Below are 23,421 nucleotides of genomic sequence, written 5' to 3' on the forward strand. Positions count from 1 at the left end.
ACGGTCTTGGTATTGGCGCGAATATGTACTTGGAAGCCCATCTTGGGATCAAATAGAACACCAAGGTTGAGAACAAATTGACTTAATCTCAGACTGTTTCCAGGGAGAGGATTGGGGTTGGTAGCTAGGGAACTGGGTTTGGAGCAGGGACCGAAAACAATGGCTTCAGTCTTCCCGATAGTTAATTGGAGGACATTTTTGCTCATCCAGTACTGGATGTTGGATAAGCAGTCTGATAATTTAACAACAGTGGAGGAGTCAAAAGAGGTGGTGGTGAGGTAGAGCTGGGTGTGAATAGTGTACATGTGAAAACTAATGCTGTGATTTCGGATGATGTTGCTGCAGGTTCAAAGATAGATCCTTGGGGGACATCAGAGGTAATGGTGTGGGAGCAGGAAAAGTGATACTCTGGCTATCATTAAATAGATAAGAATGGAACTAGGTGAGAGCAGTCCCACCTGGCTGGACCCACTGGAGAGGTGTTGGAGGATGATGCTGTGGTCAAAGGCTGCAGATGGGTCAAGAAGGATGAGGGGGGAAAGTATATCTTTATCACAGTCACATAGGACAACATTTGTGACTTTGATAAGAGCAGTTTTGATACTGTGGCATGGGTGTAAATATGATTGGAGTGGTTCAAACATAGAGTTCCAGGAAAGATGGGCAAGGATCTTAGATCGGTGGGGAGAAAAGGGTGATTGGAGGTGTAACAGTAGTTTGCAACAATGGTGGGGTGAAGGATTGGGGTATTTTCTGAGGAAAGGTGTGATGATGGCCGAATTAAAGGAGAGAGAGACAACACTTGAAGAGAGAGAACCATTAACAATATCAGCTAATATGGTAGAGGGGAAGTTGGGTGGGAATAGGTCAAGGATGCAAGAGTTGTGTCTCATGGATAAGATGAGCTTGGAGAGGGCATGAGGGGAGAGAGGAGAGAAACTTGAGAAAGATAGTGAAAGGGAGGGTCGTGGCAAATGCAGCTGATTGGATGGTCTCGATTTTAGTGACAAAGAAGTCCATGAGCTCCTCGCACTTATTATTGGAGGTGAGGATGAAGGAGACAGGGGAGAGGGGTTTAAGAAGATGCTTTGCAGTGGAGAAAAGAAGCCGGCTGTTATCTTTGCATTCCAGGATGATCCTGGAATAGTGAGCAGTTTTAGATGAGAACAGGACCTGATAGTGTTATGTGGTCCAGCCAGAATTAGCGGTGGATGGCTAAACCAGTTGTCTGCCATATCCTTTCAAGTCTGCAGTCTTTGGACTTAAAGGACAAAAAATGTCCTTTGTGGCTCAGCAGTCAGACTTGAAGATTATAAATAGCCTTTTCCAAAGATTAGTCCTGATGTCAGCTCCTGCAAGCTTATTTGACTTACTGGACCAAATTTTACTCAGCATTATAGAATAATTTCAGGAACAAGAACTATCTCAAGAAATAAATAAAAGTCCAAGAATGGGGAAAAGGATGGTCAAACCACTATTCTGCACTCATGAAAAAAGTGACAATTATTTGCTTTCCTAAGGATAAAACAAATAAATCAATCAACACTGAGAGGAAGCTATTTGAAAGGTATACTAACTTATAAATATGCAAACAAAGCAATAAGAAAACCTGGTGTGGTTCTGCTTTCTGTACTGTGATTATATCTACCTTTGTATTTAAAGCGATGTTACATGTTTACAGATTGGTAGATAAACTAACATCTTATTTACTGGGAAACATCAATTCCTGTTTTATCTGGCACAGCATATTGTTATTGATCATTCCAGTATCATTAATTCAGATTATTTTATTTATAAAAAATTATGATCAATTTTCTTGTTTGCACAAAGTCCTCAATTCTTCCATTGATCATGAAAGCTAATTGAACTGTGCACCTTTGAGAGGAAATAACCAAGAAGAGAAATGATGGAATTGAAACATGACATTCTCTTGACTATATTGCTAATGGGTGTGAATATTTCTAATTTTCTCCCTTTGCCTTTCCTTTCTATGTCTTTAAGATAGTTGTCTATAAAGTTTATTTTATCCTAATATAGATTTATATGTGATGTTCCTGCAATTTTAAAGGAATCACTGCTAACCCCAGTTCCTACAATGGGAAAAATTTGTAATGGAAGTTTGGAAACTCTTGAGAATATTGCTCTCTGCCTTTGTTGCAGAAATGCACTGGTACCTACATACTGTGTAACACCAGCCAGTTCAGATTTAATTCAATGTTTTTGACCAGCCATTGCAATCAATTACTTAATGTCATTTGATATTTATTTCAAAATCATTTAAAAATGTGTTTCTTTGGCAATGTTGAGGTGATCACAGCAGAGCTTGGATGATATATCGTAATATTTCTTCTAAACCTCCAGGAAAATAACACCAACCATCCCACTTTAATTATTTTTTTAAAAGTATTTGAAATATTCATGTCTGATACTGCAATACATAGTACCATTACACTAATAATTATATTAATGCATTATATATGAATGATAATGTACCTAACTGTATGACTAACATATAGATCTAATTCATGATTATTTATCCTCAGTTGTAATTCACTGATGACATATAACAGGGTTCTAAAATTGTCTATGCAATACCTTATATTGAAAAAACAATACAGAATTGTAATGAATGGTAATCTTTTCCATTTAGTGTTTCAATTTATAACATGTTATATTGGTAACTTTGTTCGCTTACAGGAATAGGTCACCATTTTCTGTTCAATTGGGCACGTTATGTTGACTCTCTTTAGTATATATAAGCATAAGACATTGCTGTAACTGTATGATTATAGAGCATATATAAATATATAATCTAGCTCCTATCAAAGTATCTGTCTTTTATTTCACTTCTATGCAACTGCATTGATGAGGTAAGAATGAAGAGGTCTATTAAATATTGCATAGTTTTTGTGCATTAAATAAATATCTAAGTACAATACCTGTCACAAAGTCTTCTATTTTCTAACACATTATTAATTTTCCATTACTACCAGTCAATTATTTAGTAATCCAATCGTGAGGGGATTTCCATTAAGTTAGAAACATTTTTGCTGTAACAACAAAAGTATAGTTTATACTGGAAAGTACAGTGAATATAAGTAAATGTACCAAGGATAAAGCATGCAATAAATACCAATATTTATATTCTCTGATATTTAAATTGCTTGATTATAAAGGCACTCTCCCACAGTACCTGCTGTCCCCCCAGTATCAGCTCCCTCCCCAGTATCTGCTCTCTCTCTCCTATCCGGTATCAGTTTTGTCCCCCAGTATCTTCTTTCCCAGTATCAGCTCTCTACCCTCCAGTATCAGTCCATCCCCCAGTATCTTTTCTTCCAGTATCAGCTCTCTTCCCTCCACCCCTCCCCCCAGTATCTGCTCTTCCCCCAGTATCAGTTCTGTCCCCCAGTCCCCCAGTATCTTCTCTCCCAGTATCAGCTCTCTTGCCCCCTTCACCACAGTATCTGCTGTCCCACCCCCCCCCCCCAGGATCAGTTCTGTCCCCCATTTGCTTATTTCCAAGTATCAGCTCTCTACCCGCAACCCCCCCCCTCCACTATCAGCTCTCTCCACCACCCCCCCCCAGTATCAATTCTGTCCCCTAGTAACTTCTCTCCCAGTATCAGCTACTTCCCCTCGTCCCAGTATCTGATCTCTCCACCCACAACACACAATATCAGTTCTGTCCCCCGTATCTTCTCTCCCAGTATCAGTTCTCTTTCCCTATATCAGTTCTGTCCCCCTGTACCTTCTCCCCCAGTATCGCTTCTGTCCCCCGTAACTTCTCTCCCAGTATCAGTTCTGTCCCTGTATCTTCTCTCCCAGTATCAGTTCTGTCCCCCTGTATCTTCTCTCCCAATATCAGCTCTCACTCCCCCCCTCCCCGCCCCACTATCAGTTCTGTACCCTGGTATCTTCTCTCCCAGTATCAGTTCTGTCCCCCTGTATCTTCTCTCCCAGATCAGTTCTTTTCCCTTGAATCTTCTCTCCCGGTATCAGATCTGTACCTCTGTATCTTCTCTCCTGGTATCAGTTCTGTCCCCTTGTATCGTCTCTCCCGGTATCAGTTCTGTCCCCCTGTATCGTCTCTTCCGCTATCAATTTTGTACCTCTGTATCTTCCCTCCCGGTATCAGCTCTGTCCCCCTGCATCTTCCCTCCCGGTATCAGTTCTGTCCCCCTGTATCCTCTCTTCCGCTATCAATTTTGTACCTCTGTATCTTCTCTCCCGGTATCAACTCTTTCCCCCTGTACCTTCTCTCCCAGATCAGTTCTTTTCCCCTGTATCTTCTCCCACAGTATCAATTTTGTACCTCTGTATCTTCTCTCCCGGTATCAACTCTTTCCCCCTGTACCTTCTCTCCCAGATCAGTTCTTTTCCCCTGTATCTTCTCCCACAGTATCAATTTTGTACCTCTGTATCTTCCCTCCCGGTATCAACTCTTTCCCCCTGTACCTTCTCTCCCAGATCAGTTCTGTCCCCCTGTATCGTCTCTCCCGCTATCAATTTTGTACCTCTGTATCTTCCCTCCCGATATCAGCGCTGTCCCCCTGTATCTTCCCCCTGCCAAGTATCTGCTCTTTCCCCCAGTATCAGTTCAGTCCCCCAGTATCTTGTCTCCACTATCAGCTCTCCCCCCCCCCATCCCCACAGTATCAGCTTCCACCCCCAGATCAGTTCTGACCCTCAGTAGCTTCTCTCCCAGTATCAGCTCTCCACCCCCCCGTATCAGCTCGCTCCACCCCCCAATATGAGTTCTGTCCCCCAGTATCTTCTCTCCTAGTATTAGCTCTCTTCACCCAGCCCTGCCCCCTATCAGTTCTGTCCCACAGTATCTTCTCTCCCAGTATCAGTTCTTTCCCCCTGTATCTTCTTCCCTAGTATCAGCTCTCTCCCCTAGTATCAGCTCTCTCCCCCTATATCAGTTCTGTCCCCCTGTATCTTCTCCCCCAAGTATCGGTTCTGTCCCCCTGTATCTTCTCTCCCAGTATCAGCTCTGTCCCTCTGTATCTTCCCTCCTGGTATCAGTACTGTCCCCCTGTATCAGCTCTCCAGCTATCAGTTCTGTATCTCTATATCCTTTCTCCCGGTATTAGTTGTGTCCCCCTGTGTCTTCTCCCCCAGTATCGGTTCTGTCCCCTGTAACTTCTCTCCCAGTATGAGGTCTGTCCCTCTGTCTCATCTCTCCCGCTATCAGTTCTGTACCACTATATCTTCTCTCCCAGTATTAGTTCTGTTCCCGTTTCTTCTCTCCCAGTATCAGTTCTGTCCCCCTATATCTTCTCTCCCAGATCAGTTCTGTTCCCCAGTATCTTCTCTCCCATTATCAGTTCTGTATCTCTGTATCTTCTCTCCCGGTATCAGTTCTGTCCCCCTGTATCGTCTCCCCCACTATCAGTTCTGTACCTCTGTATCTTCTCTCCCAGATCAGTTCTGTTCCCCTCTATCTTCTCTCCTGGTATCAGTTCTGTCCCCCTCTATCTTCTCTCCCGGTATAAGCACTGTCCCCCTGTATCATCCCTCCCAGTATCAGTGCTGTCCCCCTGTATCTTCTTTCCCGGTATCAGCTCTGTCCCCCTGTATCATCCCTCCCAGTATCAGTGCTGTCCCCCTGTATCTTCTTTCCCGGTATCAGCTCTGTCCCCCTGTGTCATCCATCCCAGTATCAGCACTGTCCCTCCTTTATCTTCCCTCCTGGTATCAGCTCTGTTCCCCTGTATCTTCACTCCCGGTATCAGCTCTCTCCCCCTGTATCATCCCTCCCGACATCTGATCTTCTCCCCAGTATCAGTTCTGTCCCTCAGTATCCTCTCTCCCAGTATCAGCTCTCTTCCCCCCTTCCCTACAGTATCTGCTCTCCACCCCCCCAATATCAGTTCTGTCCCCCAGTAACTTCTCTCCCAGTATCAGCTGTCCACCACCCCCGCAATATCTGCTGTCTCCACTCACACCCCCCAATATCAGTTCTGTAACCCAGTATCTTCTCTGCCATTATCATCTCTGTCCCCCTTTGTCTTGTCTCCTGGTATCAGCTCTGTTCCCTGTATCATCCCTCCCGGTATCAGCGCAGTCCCCCTGTTTCTTCCCTCCCGGTATCAGCTCTGTCCCCCTCTATCTTCTCTCCCGATATCAGCTCTGTCCCCCTGTATCTTCCCCCCCCAGTATCTGCTGTTCCCCCAGTATCTTCTCTCCCAGTATCAGCTCTCTTCCCCCCTTCCCTACAGTATCTGTTCTCCCCCGCCAGGATCAGTTCTGTCCCCCAGTAGCTTCTTTCCTCTACCCTCCTCCGCCTGGCTGAATTTGTTCTCACATTGAACAACTTCTCCTTCAACTCCACTCACTTCCTTCAAGTAAAAGGTGTTGCTATGGGTACCCACATGGGTCCTAGTTATGCCTGTCTTTTTGTGGGATATGTCGAATAGTCCTTGTTCCAGTCCTACTCAGGCCCCCTCCCCCAACTCTTTTTCCGGTATATTGATGATTGTATCGGTGCCATTTTCTGCTCCCACCCGGACCTAGTAAACTTTATCAACTTTGCTTTCAATTTCCCCCCTTCTCTCACCTTAACATGGTGCATCTCCGACACTTCCCTTCCCTTCCTCGACTTCTCTGTCTCCATCTCTGGGAATAGGCTGTCTACTAATATTCATTATAAGCCCACCGACTCCCACAGCTATCTCGACTACACTTCTTCACACTCTTCCTCCTGTATGGACTCCATTCCATTCTCCCAGTTTCTCCATCGCATCTGCTCTGATGATGCAACCTTCCAGGACAGCGCTTCTGATATGTCTTCCTTTTTCCTCAACCGAGGATTCCCCCCCACCCACTGTGGTTGACAGGGCCCTCAACTGTGTCCGACCCATTTCCCACACCTCTACCCTTACCCCTTCCCCTCCCTCCCAGAACCGTGACAGGGTTCCCGTTGTCCTCACTTTTCACCCCACCAGCCTCCACATCCAAAGGATCATCCTCCGCCATTTCCGCCACATCCAGCGTGATGCCACTACCAAACGCATTCCGAAGGGATTGTTCCCTCCATGACACCCTCATCCACTCCTCCATTACCCCCACCACCTCGTCCCCTTCCCACGGCACCTCCCCTGCAATCGCAGGAGGTGTAATACCTCCTCTCTCCTCACTATCCAAGGCCCCAAACACTCCTTTCAAGTGAAGCACGATTTACTTGTACTTTCAATGTAGTATACTGTATTCGCTGCTCACAATGTGGTCTCCTCTACATTAGGGAGACCAAATGCAGATTGTGTGACCACTTTGCGCAACACCTCCGCTCAGCCCGCAAGCATGACCCCGAGCTTCCGGTCGCTGGCCATTTCAACCCCCCCCCCCCCACCCTGCTCTTATCTCTGTCCTGGAATTGCTGCAGTGTTCCAGCGAACATCAACGCAAGCTCAAGGAACATCATCTAATTTACCAATCAGGCATGCTACAGCCTGCCGGATTGAACAGTGAGTTCAATAATTTCAGAGCATGACGGTCCACCCTTTTTATTTTTCATTAATTTTTTCTTTTTTATTTGTTTATTTTATTTTATTTCCACTGTGCCTATCTTTTTTTTCATGTTTGTGCTTGGGGCCAGGGCTGTACATTTTACTGTCAATTGACACCTTCTGTGTACTCACGCTTTGTCTTTCACCACACCATTAACATACTGTTTGCCTTTACTCCATGACCTTCTCTGTGACCCTGTCCTATCAACATCTTCTCTTTTGTTATCTCTAGCCCCACCCCTGCTTTACTTGCTTAAAACCTTTTACATTTCTAATATGTCAGTTCTGATGAAGGGTCACTGACTGGAAATGTTAACTCTGCTTCTCTCTCCACAGATGCTGCCAGACCTGCTGAGTATTTCCAGCATTTCTTGTTTTTATTTTAGCTTCTTTCCCAGTATCAGCTCTCCACCACCCCACCCCCCATATCAGTTCTGTTCCCCAGTAACTTCTCTCCTAGTATTAGCTCTCTTCACCCAGCCCGGCCCCCGTATCAGTTCTAGAACATAGAACATAGAAAAATACAGCACAGAACAGGCCCTTCGGCCCACGATGTTGTGCCGATCCTTTGTCCTCTGTCAAGGACAATTTAATCTATACCCCATCATTCTCCTTTATCCATATACCTATCTATAGAACATAGAAATGTCCCACAGTTTCTTCTCTCCCAGATCAGCGCTGTCCCTCTGTATCTTCTCTCCCAGATCAGTTCTGTTCCCTGTTTCTTCTCTCCCAGTATCAGCTCCCCACGCCCCAGTATCAGTTCTGCCCCCTGTATCTTCTCTCCCGGTATCAGTTCTGTACCCCATATCGTCTCTCCCGCTATCAGTTCCATACCTCTGTATCTTCTCTCCCAGATCAGTTCTATTCCCCTCTATTTTCTCTCCCGGTATAAGCACTGTCCTCCTGTATCTTCCCTCCGGGTATCAGTTCTGTCCCCCTGTATCTTCCCTCCCAGTATCAGCACAGTCCCCCTGCATCTTCCCTTGGTATCACCTCTGTCTCTTCCCTCCCACTATCATCTCTAGCAACCCCCCCCCCCCCGTATCTTCCCTCCCGGTATCATCCCTCCCGATATCAGCGCTGTCCCCCTGTATCATCCCTCCCGGTATCAGCTGCTTTTCCAGCCCCTGACGTCAAATAGAGGAAGCGGCGCGTGCGAGAGGAGCAATGGCGGCGAAACAGGAAGTACAGTGAGTGCGGGGTTTACAGTAAAGCGGAGCCGCCCGACACACAGGCACCCGATGGATTAAAACAGCCGAATCCGCGGGATCCACTCTCCTCATTCCCATACAGGTCGGTACGTTAAACTTTTTTTCGTTTAGTGAAGTGAGCGAGCGCGGCGGGAAGCGCTCACCTCCTGTAAATTTAGCGGCAGGCTGTGTAGGCCTCTGGCTCTAATCTCCCCATGAATTTGCTCCGACTCTTCCTATACTTCCCAGTATCTTTAACTACAACTTCCCTCGTTCTCCAAACAACAAAAACGGCCAAATAAAGTTAATCTGTTGAATTAAAGCATGTATTTTCATTTTTTGTGTGGGTGAGGTAAGAAGTCTTGTCTTAAACTGTTGTGAAACTACGTTCGAGACGTGTTGACTTTTGTTTTGGTTAAAGTTAGACTCAGTTCAACCGGTAAAAAAAAGTTTTATTTTTCTTTTAAAGTTTCTTTTCCCATCTTTCCCCCTCCAAGGAATGTGATGTTGCAAGTATCGAATTCTAAACAACGAGTAATTTTAAGTTTAAACAACAGTTAATAGCACAGGGAAGTGATCTCATCGAGATGACCTGACAAGGATTCTATTGTGCAAACATTAGGGATTTTATTGGTACAAACAGTCCGAGGAAATTGTCTTTGGCTTTCAGCATTAGAAAATAGTCGGAAGCTCCTCTTTTATATCTTTTTTTTTTAAAAAAAACACCACTGTTCTAACCGAGTGCTTTTTAAGCTGAGCTCTATCTGGATGTAATTCCACGAAAACCCAAATTCATTTTTTGGTCCTTTGTCAACGATTCTTTTGAAAGAAAACGGCTGCTGTGTCTTAAGCGTTGAGAAGTTAGAAGGTAATTGTGTGATAAAAAGAACTATTATGGGCGCACCTTCCTTGTTTGCTTTAGATTATTCTTTAATCTTTGTAACTTTTATTTCCGCTTATCGGCACTGCATCATGTCGGGTGGGAGCGATTCTGGGTTTACATACGAGAGCAAAAATAAAATCCTCTGTCTTTCTGCTCCAAGGTTTGAAATGACGCGTTGGAGCAATTTTTTAATGAACGAATGTGTTCCAGACTCAGATATATGGGTGGTTGGATAAGTTTTATCTTTTTCTCCGCTAAACTAATTTACTTTTCCATGAAAAAGTTACAAAAAAACCAATCAGCAGGGCGAGTTAGTATGTCAGTTAGGCTGTTTTAATTTGCGAAGTGTTTATTATTGTCCCTGGTTGTATTGCGCATCAGGGAAGCAATTCTGTGAAATCGTACGTTTAAAAGGTGAACTTTTGCTACTTCGTGTTTCTTTTTGCGTGTGAAACATCTTCGTGTGCGTTATGATCATTTCGACAGGCTTCCTGCGACCAGGACTAATCTGGCACGCTATGTCTTGTTTGTGGTGGGCGTACAAAGTTCTTGAGCAAATCATGCCCAGTGCGTTAGCTGAGGTATTGAAATATCAGAGGCTTTTACTTCGCTACGATCTGCACTGTAGGCTCCGATATCTTGGCGAGTTGGGAAATCTTGTGCAGGCGCTTATTCTACCAAGATTTGTGCAATTCCTAGTAACATGAGTTAACGTATTGAGTCGATGCAAGAGTAGAACATAGCAATTGCCATCACCACGTCTTCCATTAACCTGCCTTCCCCAAGGAGAATCCTGACTTTCTTTGTCCTTGGGCTGAAGTTCCCCAAAAGCACAAGACCGTAATGTATTCCCACAGCAGTATTGTCTAATTTGATCAAAAGCTCATTCCTAATAAAAAAAATAATTGAATTTGCATATGTAAATGACAGTCTGCTTGCTTTTTACTGCTACATTAGATTTTGGTACTCAAGTAAAATCAAGTTGATATTTTGAAGAGAACAGTTCACAATTTAATATCTTTAATATCATTGCTAATGTAATGCCCCAGTAAAAAGCTTAATTTTATAAAGTTGCATTATTTTTCTTGGACCTTATTAAATCTTAAACTCCAAATTTAATGGTGATATTTCTTTTCTTTCAAACTATTTCTGATTATTCCTGTTAATAGAAACAGCCCTTTAAATACATTCTGCAACATATAGTGAGACAATAGAACTAATCATTTTTCACAATACCCAATTGCAGCTGGCATCTTTTAGTTCAGGCTGAAGTTTTAATACTCCTTGAAGCACTTGTGTGAATTTCTTTCTTCACGATATGCAAACTCTCCTCCCCAAGCCTGCAAACTTGTACTTGTTGACATAATTCCTGTTTTAAAATTGAGTTTATTGTACAAAACTATATTTCATCAACATTTGAATAGCTGTGGGAGAAGAGCAGAGGAGTGGGTCTAATTGAATAGCTCTTTCAAAGAATAGAGACAGGGACAATAGATGGAATGGCCTCCTGTGCTGCAGGATTCTATGAATGCCTTTGATGTTGAACAGTTTAAAAAAAAGTTAGAGCGTGAAATGGTAACAAAAAATAAATAGAATATAATTTTACACTTTGTTTTGCAGTATCAATTATTATTTTCTTTATCTAGTAGTCATTTTTATGCTATTTGCAAGTTTCAACAACCAGTTCATTAACAAAATCATGCTGCATCAACCTTTTTCTGTTTATTTTCACCTACAAAGTTTTTAATTCAAAACTGAAATCTAGCTCGGAATTTCTGACCCTTGGCTGCTCTAAGAAGGCCGCTTAACATGTTTATTGTAAATAATGTGCAGTTTAAAGGCTCTTTGTGGGTTGTTCCCACCCTTCCCCTCTCCTTCAAAGCCAGTTTTACTTTCATAATTTTGCATATGCCTCTGCCTCGCATGTTGCCCCTTTAGTACAGATGTTTATCTAAAGTTCTTATTGTTTACACGCTCACTAACATCTATGTAATCTACGTAGCAGATTTAGACTGGTATTTTAATAAAACAAATAAGGGAAGATTCAGATTGTAGTTTGAACCAAAAATCCTAAAAAAAGATTGTGCTCAAACTGCAAGTATCCATACCACACAAAGCTATAGGGTAGATTAGAAATGCCTCATTTTAATACATCAACCACTTTTGCTGAGAGCTGCAACTATTGGTTGTGTGTGTGCAAATTTGCGTTGGGTATTTTAATAGCCTAGTTGTTATAAGATGGATAGAAACCTTTTATTCTAGTCTACTTTTTCACAAATTTATTAAGTGAGATTGAAATGGTCAATTGACTAGTTATATTGTAGAAGATTTAAAACTGTGACGTCAACTCTGGTGTTACAGTTTTTACACATAATGTAATAATTCAAGCATAATAGTGTTTATTCATGTAGTTTCTTTAACATAAAGCATCTCAAGGCTCTTTGCTGAGGCATTATAAAGCAAAATATGACACTGAGCCACATAAGGAGATAGGATAACTAAAAGTTTTCCCAATGAGGTAGGTTTTAAGGAGGGCCTTTAACAAAGAAAGCAAGGCAGAGAGGTTTAGGGAGGGAATTTTAGAGCTTGGGACTTAGGCAGTTGAAGACATGATCAACAATGGAGCAATTAAATTCAGAGATTCTCAAGAAGCTGAAATTAGAGAAGTGCAGATATCTTGGAGGGTTTTAGGGGTGGAGGAGATTATGGAGATCAGGAGGGATTTGAAGAAAATGATGAGAATTTTTAAATCACTGTGTTGCCTAAGCAGGAGTACAGGCGTGATGGGTGAATGTGATTTGGTGTGATTAAGGACGCTGGCTGCAGACTTTTGGATGACCTTAAGATTTATGGAGGGTAGAATGTGGGAGGCTCGGTAAGAATATATTAGAATAGTCAAATCTAGAGGTAATGAAGGCTTGGATGAGGGTTTCTGCATCAGACGAGCTGAGGTAAGGCCAGAAATACGAAAACATTTCTCCAGAAAATTAGCTAAGACATCTTCTTGCTTTTCTGAATCTTTTACATACATCTAAGGGCAACAGGGTTATGGTTTAACATGCCATCTTTCAGATAAAATATCCAATAATGTGGCAGTCCACTAATACTGCTGTGTAGTGTCAGCTTGATTGTGTGCTCCAGAACCTAGAATTGGGCTAAAACCTCATAACCTTACTCCAAATGAGAGTCCCACCTCTAAGCCAACCTAACACTTGTCTGGTGTAGGAAACTAAGAATATCAGTGGTGCAAGTGGGTTTTTTATTCTATATCTGGTTATACTATATCCGTGCTTGAAATAGTACTTCCCAGAGAGTGTAGAAGTTCCAACTTGGGTCTGTGTTAAAGGCCTGCTACCCAACCCGAACCTGACGACATGTGTTGGGTTCAGGTCGGGTCGCTATTCCGGGTCCGCCTTTCGTGCTCTGGTCGTGGCGGGCCGGTTGCGGATCGAACATGCACAGCAAGAAGTGTTATAAGTAAAAAACCTAACTGAGTTGGGAGTCTGGGACATCAAAGAGGGAAACTCTGAGTCTGCGCATTGAGCGTCTCTATGACTTCACGCTTATGCTGCAGCTTCCTGCAGATTGGGAGTCGCAAGGTAGGTAAAGGGAACATTCTGGTGGTTGGGTTGGGTCGGACGCCGGAAAAAAGTGGAGGGACTCAGGCTGGGTCGGGCTCGGGTCCGATGTGGTTCGGTCGGGTTTTTTTTTCATGACCTGAGCAGGCCTTTCGTCTGTGTGCCATGCTTAATGGGCTCTACAATAAATTAGAGCAAAACTGTAAAGTGCAGTTATCAGCAGGCCTGGCAGCATCTGTGGAGAGAGAAGCAGAGTTAACATTTCAGGTCTGTGATAAGATCACGGACCTGAAACGTTAACCCTGCTTTTCCTTCCACCGATGCTGCCAGACCTGCTGAGTATTTCCAGCATCCGCAGTATTTTACTTTGTCGCCTTCTGGATAAAAAACAAAAGCCTTAGAAAACTGACTGCTGCAAACCAGTGTGACATCTGTCAATGGCCTGCTGAGGTCTTGAGTATCAACTGCATTTTTGTGTGACCGGCATGCCCGTTGGCATCGACTGGTTATTTTGCTTTACACTGTATCTCCAACAACCATGCAAGAGATAAACCTTTCATTCTCTCTTTAGCTTAAATTTAAATCTAGGCCCCAGAGGTGAAATGAGGCAATCCTGAGACAGCAATTTCAGTACTGTTTTGAAACTTGTTAATTGAACTTGAATAAACCAGGAGTTTATGCACTGAGGTTTATGAACTCAAACAACAAGAACCTAAAATTGAATATAGATGCCCAACGAGCAGAGCCATATAAATTACAAGGATATCATAGATATTTGTTCAATGAAAAAAATCAACTTGGAAAACAGAGAAAATGTCCTAACATAACTTCTGTTTTACTGATCATTTTGAGAGGGGTGATGGGAGATTTGAAATATAGTGAATTTGATATCAATATCAGTAATATGATTGTGATCTTTAATGGTTTAGCTGTATTAATGTAACACATTAGCATCACAGCCTGTTCATAGTTGATGTTTCTAGTATCTCCACATTATCTAGATGCGGTAATATTGTCTAAACATAATTACCCTTGCTGTTGTCCAACCCTAGTTCCATTTAGAACTAAAATGCATTACATCTTGCATATACTATGGTCAGTCATTTGCTTCTTCAAAGAAAGAAGAGTTACCATCAAATTTAATGTTTTGCACTTTAGTTATGTATTCCTGTTAATTTTCTTTAAATTTATTTGGTGCTATTGTCGCATGACACATGTAGAGACACTGCCTTGGAAGAGTTATTAAACCTAATAATGTAAAAGAGCTGTATTAACCTTCATATTTGAAGCCAAAGTGCACATATTTGGCTGATGGACTACCAGGCCCATCTGAATTTCTTGATGCTGATTTTTTTGCTGATATTGTATCATTGAGAAAAACATTCTAAAACATTTCAAACTTTAAAAAGAAAATGAAAATGTATGTTTTAACAGGAAGAGACAGTGTGTTCTCTTGAAGGGAATGACTTCTGGCAAACAGTCCAGTGGTGGTTGCTGCCTTCCTGTACTTTGTCCAGTTGGCTGTTCTTTATGTGGGTGCCTATACAGTGAGTGTTAGTGGGTTATTCAACAATGGAAAACATTAAAGCTGAACTTGATCCTGTCCTCATACAGCAACCACATATGCACGTCACCAAATGGTGGTCAGAAGCAGGAACTATGGCTTTTTCTGTTGAAACACTGGGGGCATGGAGAACAGTTATAACATCCAGTTACCACCCAGATAAGCTTGGTTAACTCAAAGCAACAGAGATCCAACTTGGAACCATCCTTTTGGGTTTGATACTACATCTGTACCCAATGGGCCTCGAGGGACATCTGAATGTTTTAACTGGTTGATTTTTAAATAGCGATATTGATGACACTTTCTGATCTTAATGAGCATAATTTCCAAATTAATTTGTAAAACTACATTTTATTCTGAATAGAAATAAAATAATTTGTGGCAAATTTGTAATCAAGTTGATGTATTTGATTGGCACAACACATCCACTAAAGAATGTTAGCATAATTAACTGTTCACTTACCTGTCTTGGAAATTTTGTTTTTAAATGTTACTAGGGCAGTGTTTTTTTTTTTTCCCCTGAATTGTTTGGTGTTTTCTGCAGGAATTTCATTTAGAGATTGAATGTTGGTCAACGGGAGAATTAAGACTTAATTTGCATGCTAGCTATGATTTGATATCCAACAACCAGAATAAACTGAATAATTGTTTAATAAAAGACATGCAATCCCTTAATTAAGTTCCATTTTTATTGATACAAATGGAGAGTATAACTTCATACTTTTGTCTGAAGAAATGGAGAGTGTCACTTTACTGTAAACGCATTGACTGGTGTAGCTCTTAGTAAAGCAAATCAGAAGTTTCAAGTTTGATTTGGTACTTTTTAAGTGTGTACTTAATTAATTTCAGTCGGGCCAACAAGTGAGATGCTGGAATTGGCTTCTGTGTTGCTGTGCTGATAGGGTTTGGTTCCTCATTGCTGTCCATTGGTGTCTGCTGGAAAGATGAACAGGATGAAATTCAGTTGTGCCATCCTTCAAGGTGAAATATTTCCAGGCATACACTAGCTTCATACGTGGGAGAATGGTTATTTGGGCATGATATTGGGTGGTTGCTTGTAAATGTGAAATTTATGAGTCAGTATGTTTAGGACAAGAAAGAAGAAAATTGAGCCAGGAGTGGTAAGAGCAAATGTTTATAAACTTACACGGAAGTAGATAGTGTCATCTGCCCTATGGATGAGGTAGCCATTTATTTCTGGGGTACCATGTTCCATTTAGGGCACCAGACTTTTGGGAAAAGATATTGACCTTGGAAGGGGCACAGATTAATACCAGGACTTAGTTAGATTATGAGGACAGGTTGCATAAACTTGGTCTCTATTCCCTTAATTTTTGAAGATCTAGTGAAGTTTAAGTTTTTAGAGGGTGATCTAGTTGAGGTATTTAAAATGCTTGGGGGATTTGATGAGGTCGATGCAGAGAAACTATTTCTTCCCATGGGGATGCCCAGAAAACATGAGCATCATAAAATTAGAGTTAGGCCATTGAGGAATGAAATCAGGAATCACTTTTTCACTTCACTTATGTGAAAGTTTATAAACTTTTTCTGTTGTTGCTCCTGGCTCAATTTTCACATCAAGGCTGGTTGAAATCTCGAACTTGCTCCCTCAGAAGGCTGTGAATACTAGGTCAATTGAATCTTTCCAGCCTGAGATCAATAGACTTTTGTTAGGTTTAGGTATCAAGGGGTATCGAACAGCGGCTGGTAAATGGAGTTGGGGTACAGATCTGGCACAATCAGATTTAATGGTGGAAGGCTTGAGTGGCTGAGTGACTAACTCCTTTTCCTATTATGACTGCTGGAGAAACTGATTGGTCCCAGTAATGTTCCTTGTTTGACTCTGCAGAGTCAATATTATATCATTCGTAAACAATCATGTGATATGTTAGTTTCACATAACAGCATGATCCAAGAATTTTTTTAATACTGCATGATGAGGTTCATTTTAATAAATGCTTTAATTTTTAAAAATTTTAAAGCAACCCTGATGGGAAAACAGTGAAGAAACTGATCACTGAAAATTATCCAAGTAATGCAACAAAATGATTTTCTTGTGTCATAGGCCTAGGTACATCTTTAGTACCTACTACAGGCACAAGGTTCAGTCTTCCTTTTGAAATAGGACACTCCCAGTCATCCAAATGAAGTTAAATTACATGACATGGTGGCTGACACCATAGAACTTTCGAATATATCATAGGATCTGCTGCAGAGATTGTGCCTTCTGCATTTTTATTTTTGAATGATTGATAAATGTGAATTGCAGAATTGACTTAAAGGGATATGCCTTTAGATTGGATCTTAAGTAAATTAAAAAGTCTTGTGGAACATTTTATCTTTTATATATTGTTACAAGAGTTTCCATATATTTTCGTTAAAACTTGGAATCTATATTTTAAAACTAAGAGGCTGACCTTTTTTTAAAAAAGGAATTTCAACAAAAGGTTGACCAGGAGATGAGTTTTACTGGAAAGCATGTAAAACTAGGGGATTTGACTTCAGGGCTTTCTTCTTGTGACGAGACAGAATTTGATTACCATAGGATCAGCTTGGAAAAAGTTAACAGTTCCAAGTGAAACTGAAAAGATGCTGGCTTTTGGATTAACGGAGGCAGTTGGAATCTGCATTGGGACCTGCTAGGAGATCAGAAGGAAAAACAGACAGCTGTTATCTCTCTTTGAAGAATCTGCTCTTGAAAAGCAAAAGCCTGTATGAAGTTGTACTGTTGCCTCCTATATTTTGAAAACATCTTGAATGTTTACAGAAACCTTGCATCTTTAAACTTTGCATCGAATGTGAGTACTGAAACCTCTGCTGCACACCTGCTATATGCTGTATGTGAAGCCTACTGCAGTTGAATTTCTTTGTATACCCAAACAGATTGTTGATCAACCTCTCCTGGAAAGATTCCTAGTGGCAGACTTTGGGACACCTCGCCAAAACATAAGACTTGCTTCCAAATCTTTGCAGTCTGAGGTTCTTTTTATTCCTTCCATTCCTTTGTAACAACTGTAAACAAAAATCCCTTTTTTTTTCCCGGTTAGTTGGTTTTTGGGTGTATGTGCATGAGGGTTAGGATAATATGGGCTTTAATATTACAATTCGCATATAATTTTTTGGTTAAGACTTCGTTTATAATAAACGGATAATTTTATTGTTCAAGCAACCTGGTTGGTGTGTTTTATTGGGACAAAGAGAGTATCTGGCTGTTCGGTAAGTGGGAAAATTTATTGATATGTTGTGACCTGTGGAGAAATGGGACTGAATTAACAATGCACCCCTCCCACCATGGTGGTAACAATATTTGGGTAAATTAATAAACTGTTAATTGGATAGCATCTTGGAAGAGTACGTTGTCAGGAAGTGCACACCACACAGCCTACCTCATTCTTGCACTCCATTTATCTTCCAAGTCACTTCACCCATATATATCCCAAAGGATTTATTTACAATAAATAAAAACATAAACTGCTTATAATACTAGATTGTATCTCTGAGAAAAATGGGTTAATATTGGGTGGAACTCGGTCAGGGCTGTTCTGATAGAGTCCCACCTAAATTATTAACCTTTCCTTAATGTGTTTTCTGACCTGATTCAGTGTTGCACTGTTTTCTGTTTTTATTTGAGATTTCCAGAAATTGTGTTTTTAAAAGCTGATACGTAATACAGATGCTCCCTATCGCTTCCGTATGAGAATATTTTTTTCAGAAGTAAAATAAAATGGTGACTTTGGTGTTTTATTGATTTTAGAACACCCCAAATAAAATGTATAGAACAATTATGTCTGCCTTTGATAATTGTAGCAGTCTATACAGCAGTTTGAGCAATATCACATTTCCAGTAAGATCCTATAATTTGCTATGTTCATAATGGATGAATAGCTTGATAATTTTGAGTAGTGAAGAACCAGTACAAATATAGGACTTGTACTGCTGAAAGAGGAAAGGCCTGTATCAGTTGATTGCACTTCATTGGTTCCAAAGTGTATTTTCTAGAGTGTAAAACCCAGATATTGTAGCTCCCTGGAGCATGTGAAATGGATATCTCCATCTCTTCAGCTTGGCAGTATATAGCAGCGCACACTTTAAAAAACCCCTTCTAAGGTGGCTACAAACTAGATGCAATTTGAGTTGAGTGCTAGGTTATTTTTCTGGAGCCAGAAGGAAAGAAAATGCCTTAAAGAATCGTTGCTTAGCCCACCCAATGCCTGGACCAGCTCTGCCCATTTATACCTGAATATTGCCCCCTTTTTTTTTTTCAAATTTATGTAGCTTCTTGCCAGAAATGCCCATTTACAGGTCCGCTTGACAGTTGTATCAGGCAAGCCTTGGGATACAATTTCCTCCCTGATTCCCGGAGTTCAACTGCTGGTTGCCGGTTTTTCAGGTGAAAAATGGGCGGCCTGCAGTCAAGAATTGCTACCCTGTTCTTTTCCTGTAACTTCTCTCTCGGTACAATGACAGTTCCTGCCTTGCTCCTATAATCTCCAGGCCATTTAAAACCTAATCACTCCTTGGTTTACCTTTGCCCACCTTCTCATTGTTGCTCAATCTTATTGAGGCTTGAACTGCAGCCCTTGGATTTTCATCTATGTGTTGCAATAAGAAATTCCATGAATTTAAGTAGTTTTCATCTGATATGAATTTAATCTTACAGAGCTTAACATATTGGTTGACCAATACCACAGGTATTGCAGTATCTGGTGTAGCATGGAATATTAGAATGGAATTTTCATAGGGCTTGTTTAATGTTTCGCATCATTTCTTCCTAGTTAATATGGAGTAATATTGCAACATTAGACAGTTTTTCTTTATGGGGTGATAAAGTGACATGGTACTCATTTTGCCAGGATGACACTTTCTTTGTACATTTAAACAACAGAATTTTTGTGTGTAGTATTTTTTGCAACTTAACTAAGTGTTTACTAAATTGGGGAAGGGAATTGGTTTTTATATGCCATTTATATCAAAAAGTAATTTAACTTGAGTTTACTTTTGATAAACCATGTACGGTAAACTGCAAACTTTGTGCTAAAATTTGTTGTGCAATAACATGGTTTTATGGCAAAAACAGATTCCCAACACTTCAAAGCTAGGCATATTCTAACTTAAAAACATTACTGTATTGAATTTCATGATCGAGAATACAGTACTAAAGAATAATGGGCTGAATACTGCTGTGAGTGGCAGACAAAGAGCTGAAAGAGTGAGAGTCCACACTTGTAAAAAATTAATTTCAATGCTAGAGAGGTTGTTCATCAATGATTAAGACTTAACCCACTTTAAAAAGGTACGTTAACTAGAGTAGTCATGCCCTAACTCTTTGTGGCATGTTTAGTCTGTATCTATGACATTTGTACGAGGACCTCATGCCTATCACGAGGACATGTGACTTCCAGTAAGGGTTTTTAAACTAAGTCCTTCCAAAAAAAACAAAGTCCAGCATCCATGGAATCACTCCAGTCCTCCAAAGAAGTTCATTTCCACAATTTTGAAACACAAGTCCTTACAAAAATATAACAAAAGTACTTTCATAATGAGCTACACTAATTTTTTTTCATCTTGTGTTCAAAGCAACAGATGCAAGTGTTATAAAATGGAATAGTTTGTCAATTTTGTCATCCCCTGTCAGTCAATTCGACCAAAGTCAACACCACCAGTTGCAAAGTAAAGCTTTCATTAGTTTGTCTGAACACTGACCCAGATCCAACATAAGAATGTTTATTAACCATCTCACATGCCAGTCATCCTCTACTGTGGTGAGAGTGCTAACTGGGACTGATTTGGGCACTTTTGCATTGTGGCCAATAGGAATTTTTCAATATTGAGTATGAGGTGATGCATTTTGATAGAGTAAGGGCGTCACATACTCCTTACAAAATAAGAGTCCAAATGGGATATAGGAGAAAGGGATCTGGGGTACAGATACACCAATCACGAAAAGCAGCAACGCAAGTTAGTGTGTCCAGAAAACAAAATGCACTGGGGTTTATTGCTTCAGGGGTAGATTTGAAAAGCAGAGAAGTTATGTTAAACTTGTACAGAACCTTAGTTAGAAGCAGCATCCCACCATCTGGTTCACCAGCTGTCAAGATTTATGGTGGTCAAGAGTTGGTTTTGTTTTGGCCTGTTTTGAGTCAGGTTGGGGGTCAGCCTGCTAAAAGAGAAGACCAGTTCATCCTTTCTCCACCTCCCTGAGAATCCAGTGTGTAATAGTTGAAACCCCTGATGCCACATTTCTCTTGGAAAGCTTGTGCGACTAATCCACTGCCTGAAAAGAACTGCTCCGAAAAGATTCCAGTAACAGGTGTCTGCACATATTTGGGATGCTAGAAAAGGGACAACTGTTAGTATTCTATATCCTATCCTTTTCCTTCAAGAATTAACAAGTATTTGGCCAAAGTATTTTTTTGTCTTTTTTCTGTATCAAGATCTCTGCAGAGCAAACCTCTTTATTTTTTCTTTAACGGGTGTGTGTTGGGCTAAGTTAGGAAATTTTTATATTTCAATCTGTGTTAATGCTTTGCATCTTTACTGAATACTACTTTGTTTTATAATTTTGTCGTTTATTAAAGAAACCTGATTGGGTTTCATACTGAAGTAAAAATAGAGTATATAAATGGCCATATCAGTAACTGGGTAAACATTTAAATATATGTTGTGACCTCTGGAGAAAGACCGTGCACTCCTCCTGCCTCGGTCGTAACCAGCTCAATCGATTGATAATAATTGGACTCTTTCTAAAATGAGTTCAAAAAGTTCACACAGTATAATAGAAAGTTTGCTGAAGTGAGTTCAAATTTATTTCTTTTCCAGTTTTCTACCTTCCTGTTTGGAAGTTTGTATTATGGTTCCCAGCCTTGTGGTAGCCTAATGATACCTCACCCACATGGCTACTCGACAGAGTTTTGATAGATTATTTAAACATGGGGGCATCATAGCAGGGTCAAATCTTGTCCCCTTGCAACAACAGCGCTTTCATACCATGTTGGAGAACTGTATATTGATGAGGAGTGGGAATCCTAGCTGATTTCTCCCCTCCCTGCTGCTGAGGCCAGTTGTAACACCATCAGTGCCATTCTAGCTGAGATTGGATCTTTGGAATAATGAGAAAATCTGGGACTTTTCAACCATATATGGTACACTGTACCTTTTATGCAGTCATTGTGGGAACCTCAAACACGTGTAGCTGTAAAACTTATATAAATACTTAAAATATTCCCTGTCTGAAATCCTTCAGAACAACAGTGGATTCTATTGTGTAAAGAACTCAGATGTTTCAACAACATGATATGGTATCACGTAAATGCAAGCACAGAATGTCCATGGATTAAAGTCATAACTTTATTTTAAAGTCCTTGTGGGTAACTCATTCTCAATTTCATATGTGGGCTGTGAAAAGGTCAACCTTAGCTGAATTTCAGTGTGGAGAAAAATCAAATAACAGTGCCAATGATCTTAATGTTTTTGACAATTCTTTTGAAGTAGGAGTGGTAATTTTGGTTAGTTTCTTTTAATGTTAAATTTAGCAGAAATTATGGGTTGGTGCATTTTCAATATGTTACCTTTTACTGAGTGTGGATGAATATTTTTCCTAGGTTAAATGACAAAGGGAATACTGATTCTTTGCATTTTCCATCTCCTGGGGTACACTGTAATTCAATCAAATCTGTGTCATTTTCACATCCTGTTTGACTAAATGTAAATGAGGGTGTCACGATAGGATTGAAGATATCCTGTACACAAAGCATGTTATCCATTGCCTGGCACAAGAGCTTGCTTTCATCTAACAGCTTATCAAATTTCAGGATGACTCAAAACTTTTTCAAGTGTAGTCACTGTTATGTGAATAAGCACAGCAGCCAGATTTTACACAGCAGGATTCCACAAACACAGTTAGATGAATGACCATATAATATATTTTGGAGTGATATTGGTTAAGGAAAACATTGTTGACCAGGCCACTGGGAGAATTCCCGCTCTTAGTTGAATAATCCCAAGATATTTTTAACGTGCTCTTAAACAGGCTCTTCCAAAACACAATGTGGTCATACCATTTGGCCAGCTTTTGGGAAGAAAACGCATGAACAACTAACCGGGCACTTAACTTTCTTAAAGCAATATGTTATCCCTCTACTACTTCCTGTCATTGTATTTTGTTTCTGATATTGTCTATTCAGGCATTTTAATATAAAAAAAAAAGTGACCCTTTTGTGTTTTTTTTTAAACTGGACCTAAAAGTGAACAATCGGTTTCTGAAGATTACAGTAATATTTGACTCTGCCTGTTTTTAAATATTTTCTTCTAAGTTGTGTATAGAATCTTTTGTTTATGACTTCTGAAGAAATTTAGAAATGACCACCTTAAATTTGCCAAGTAAGATTACTGGATTTATCACCATTGGGACAGCTCTGGAATCACTGGGTCTGATAGTACTGGAATGGATTTTTAAAGTAAAACAGCATTTTGAATGGGCTCCTTGTTTTTCTTGGAATGTCAGAGTGGGTGATTTATGGACCAGGTCCTTTTTTAATAAGTGGGAGCAGGACCCTGTGATCAGGTGAGCATTGGGAAGGCATTTTGTGGTATAAGAATTGGAGCAGTTCTGGGGTTAGGGAGCACTGTAAGTGCAGTCTAGGGGTTTTTGAGTAATTGGAGGGAGTCCAGGAAACTGGGGTTTGGTGAAGTG

The 23,421-nt window shown here is 40.6% G+C and overlaps 1 protein-coding gene across 6 annotated transcripts in view; it reads left to right on the forward strand.

Moving 5' to 3' along the window:
- The first annotated feature begins 8,642 nt into the window (after nt 1-8,642).
- Nucleotides 8,643-23,421, forward strand: part of LOC137351631 (protein strawberry notch homolog 2-like) — a 182,503-nt gene continuing 167,724 nt past the window's right edge. For 2 of the 6 annotated variants that reach the window (XM_068016260.1, XM_068016263.1), the window contains exon 1: nt 8,643-8,807. The gene's annotated coding sequence lies outside the window, so the exon portion shown is untranslated. Of the gene's footprint in view, nt 8,812-9,352; nt 9,573-23,421 lie in introns of those variants that run through there. The other 4 variants (XM_068016261.1, XM_068016267.1, XM_068016262.1 and 1 more) reach the window with 4 other exon arrangements.

Source organism: Heterodontus francisci, chromosome 36 (genome assembly GCF_036365525.1).
Source record: "Heterodontus francisci isolate sHetFra1 chromosome 36, sHetFra1.hap1, whole genome shotgun sequence".
Classification (NCBI taxonomy): domain Eukaryota; kingdom Metazoa; phylum Chordata; class Chondrichthyes; order Heterodontiformes; family Heterodontidae; genus Heterodontus; species Heterodontus francisci.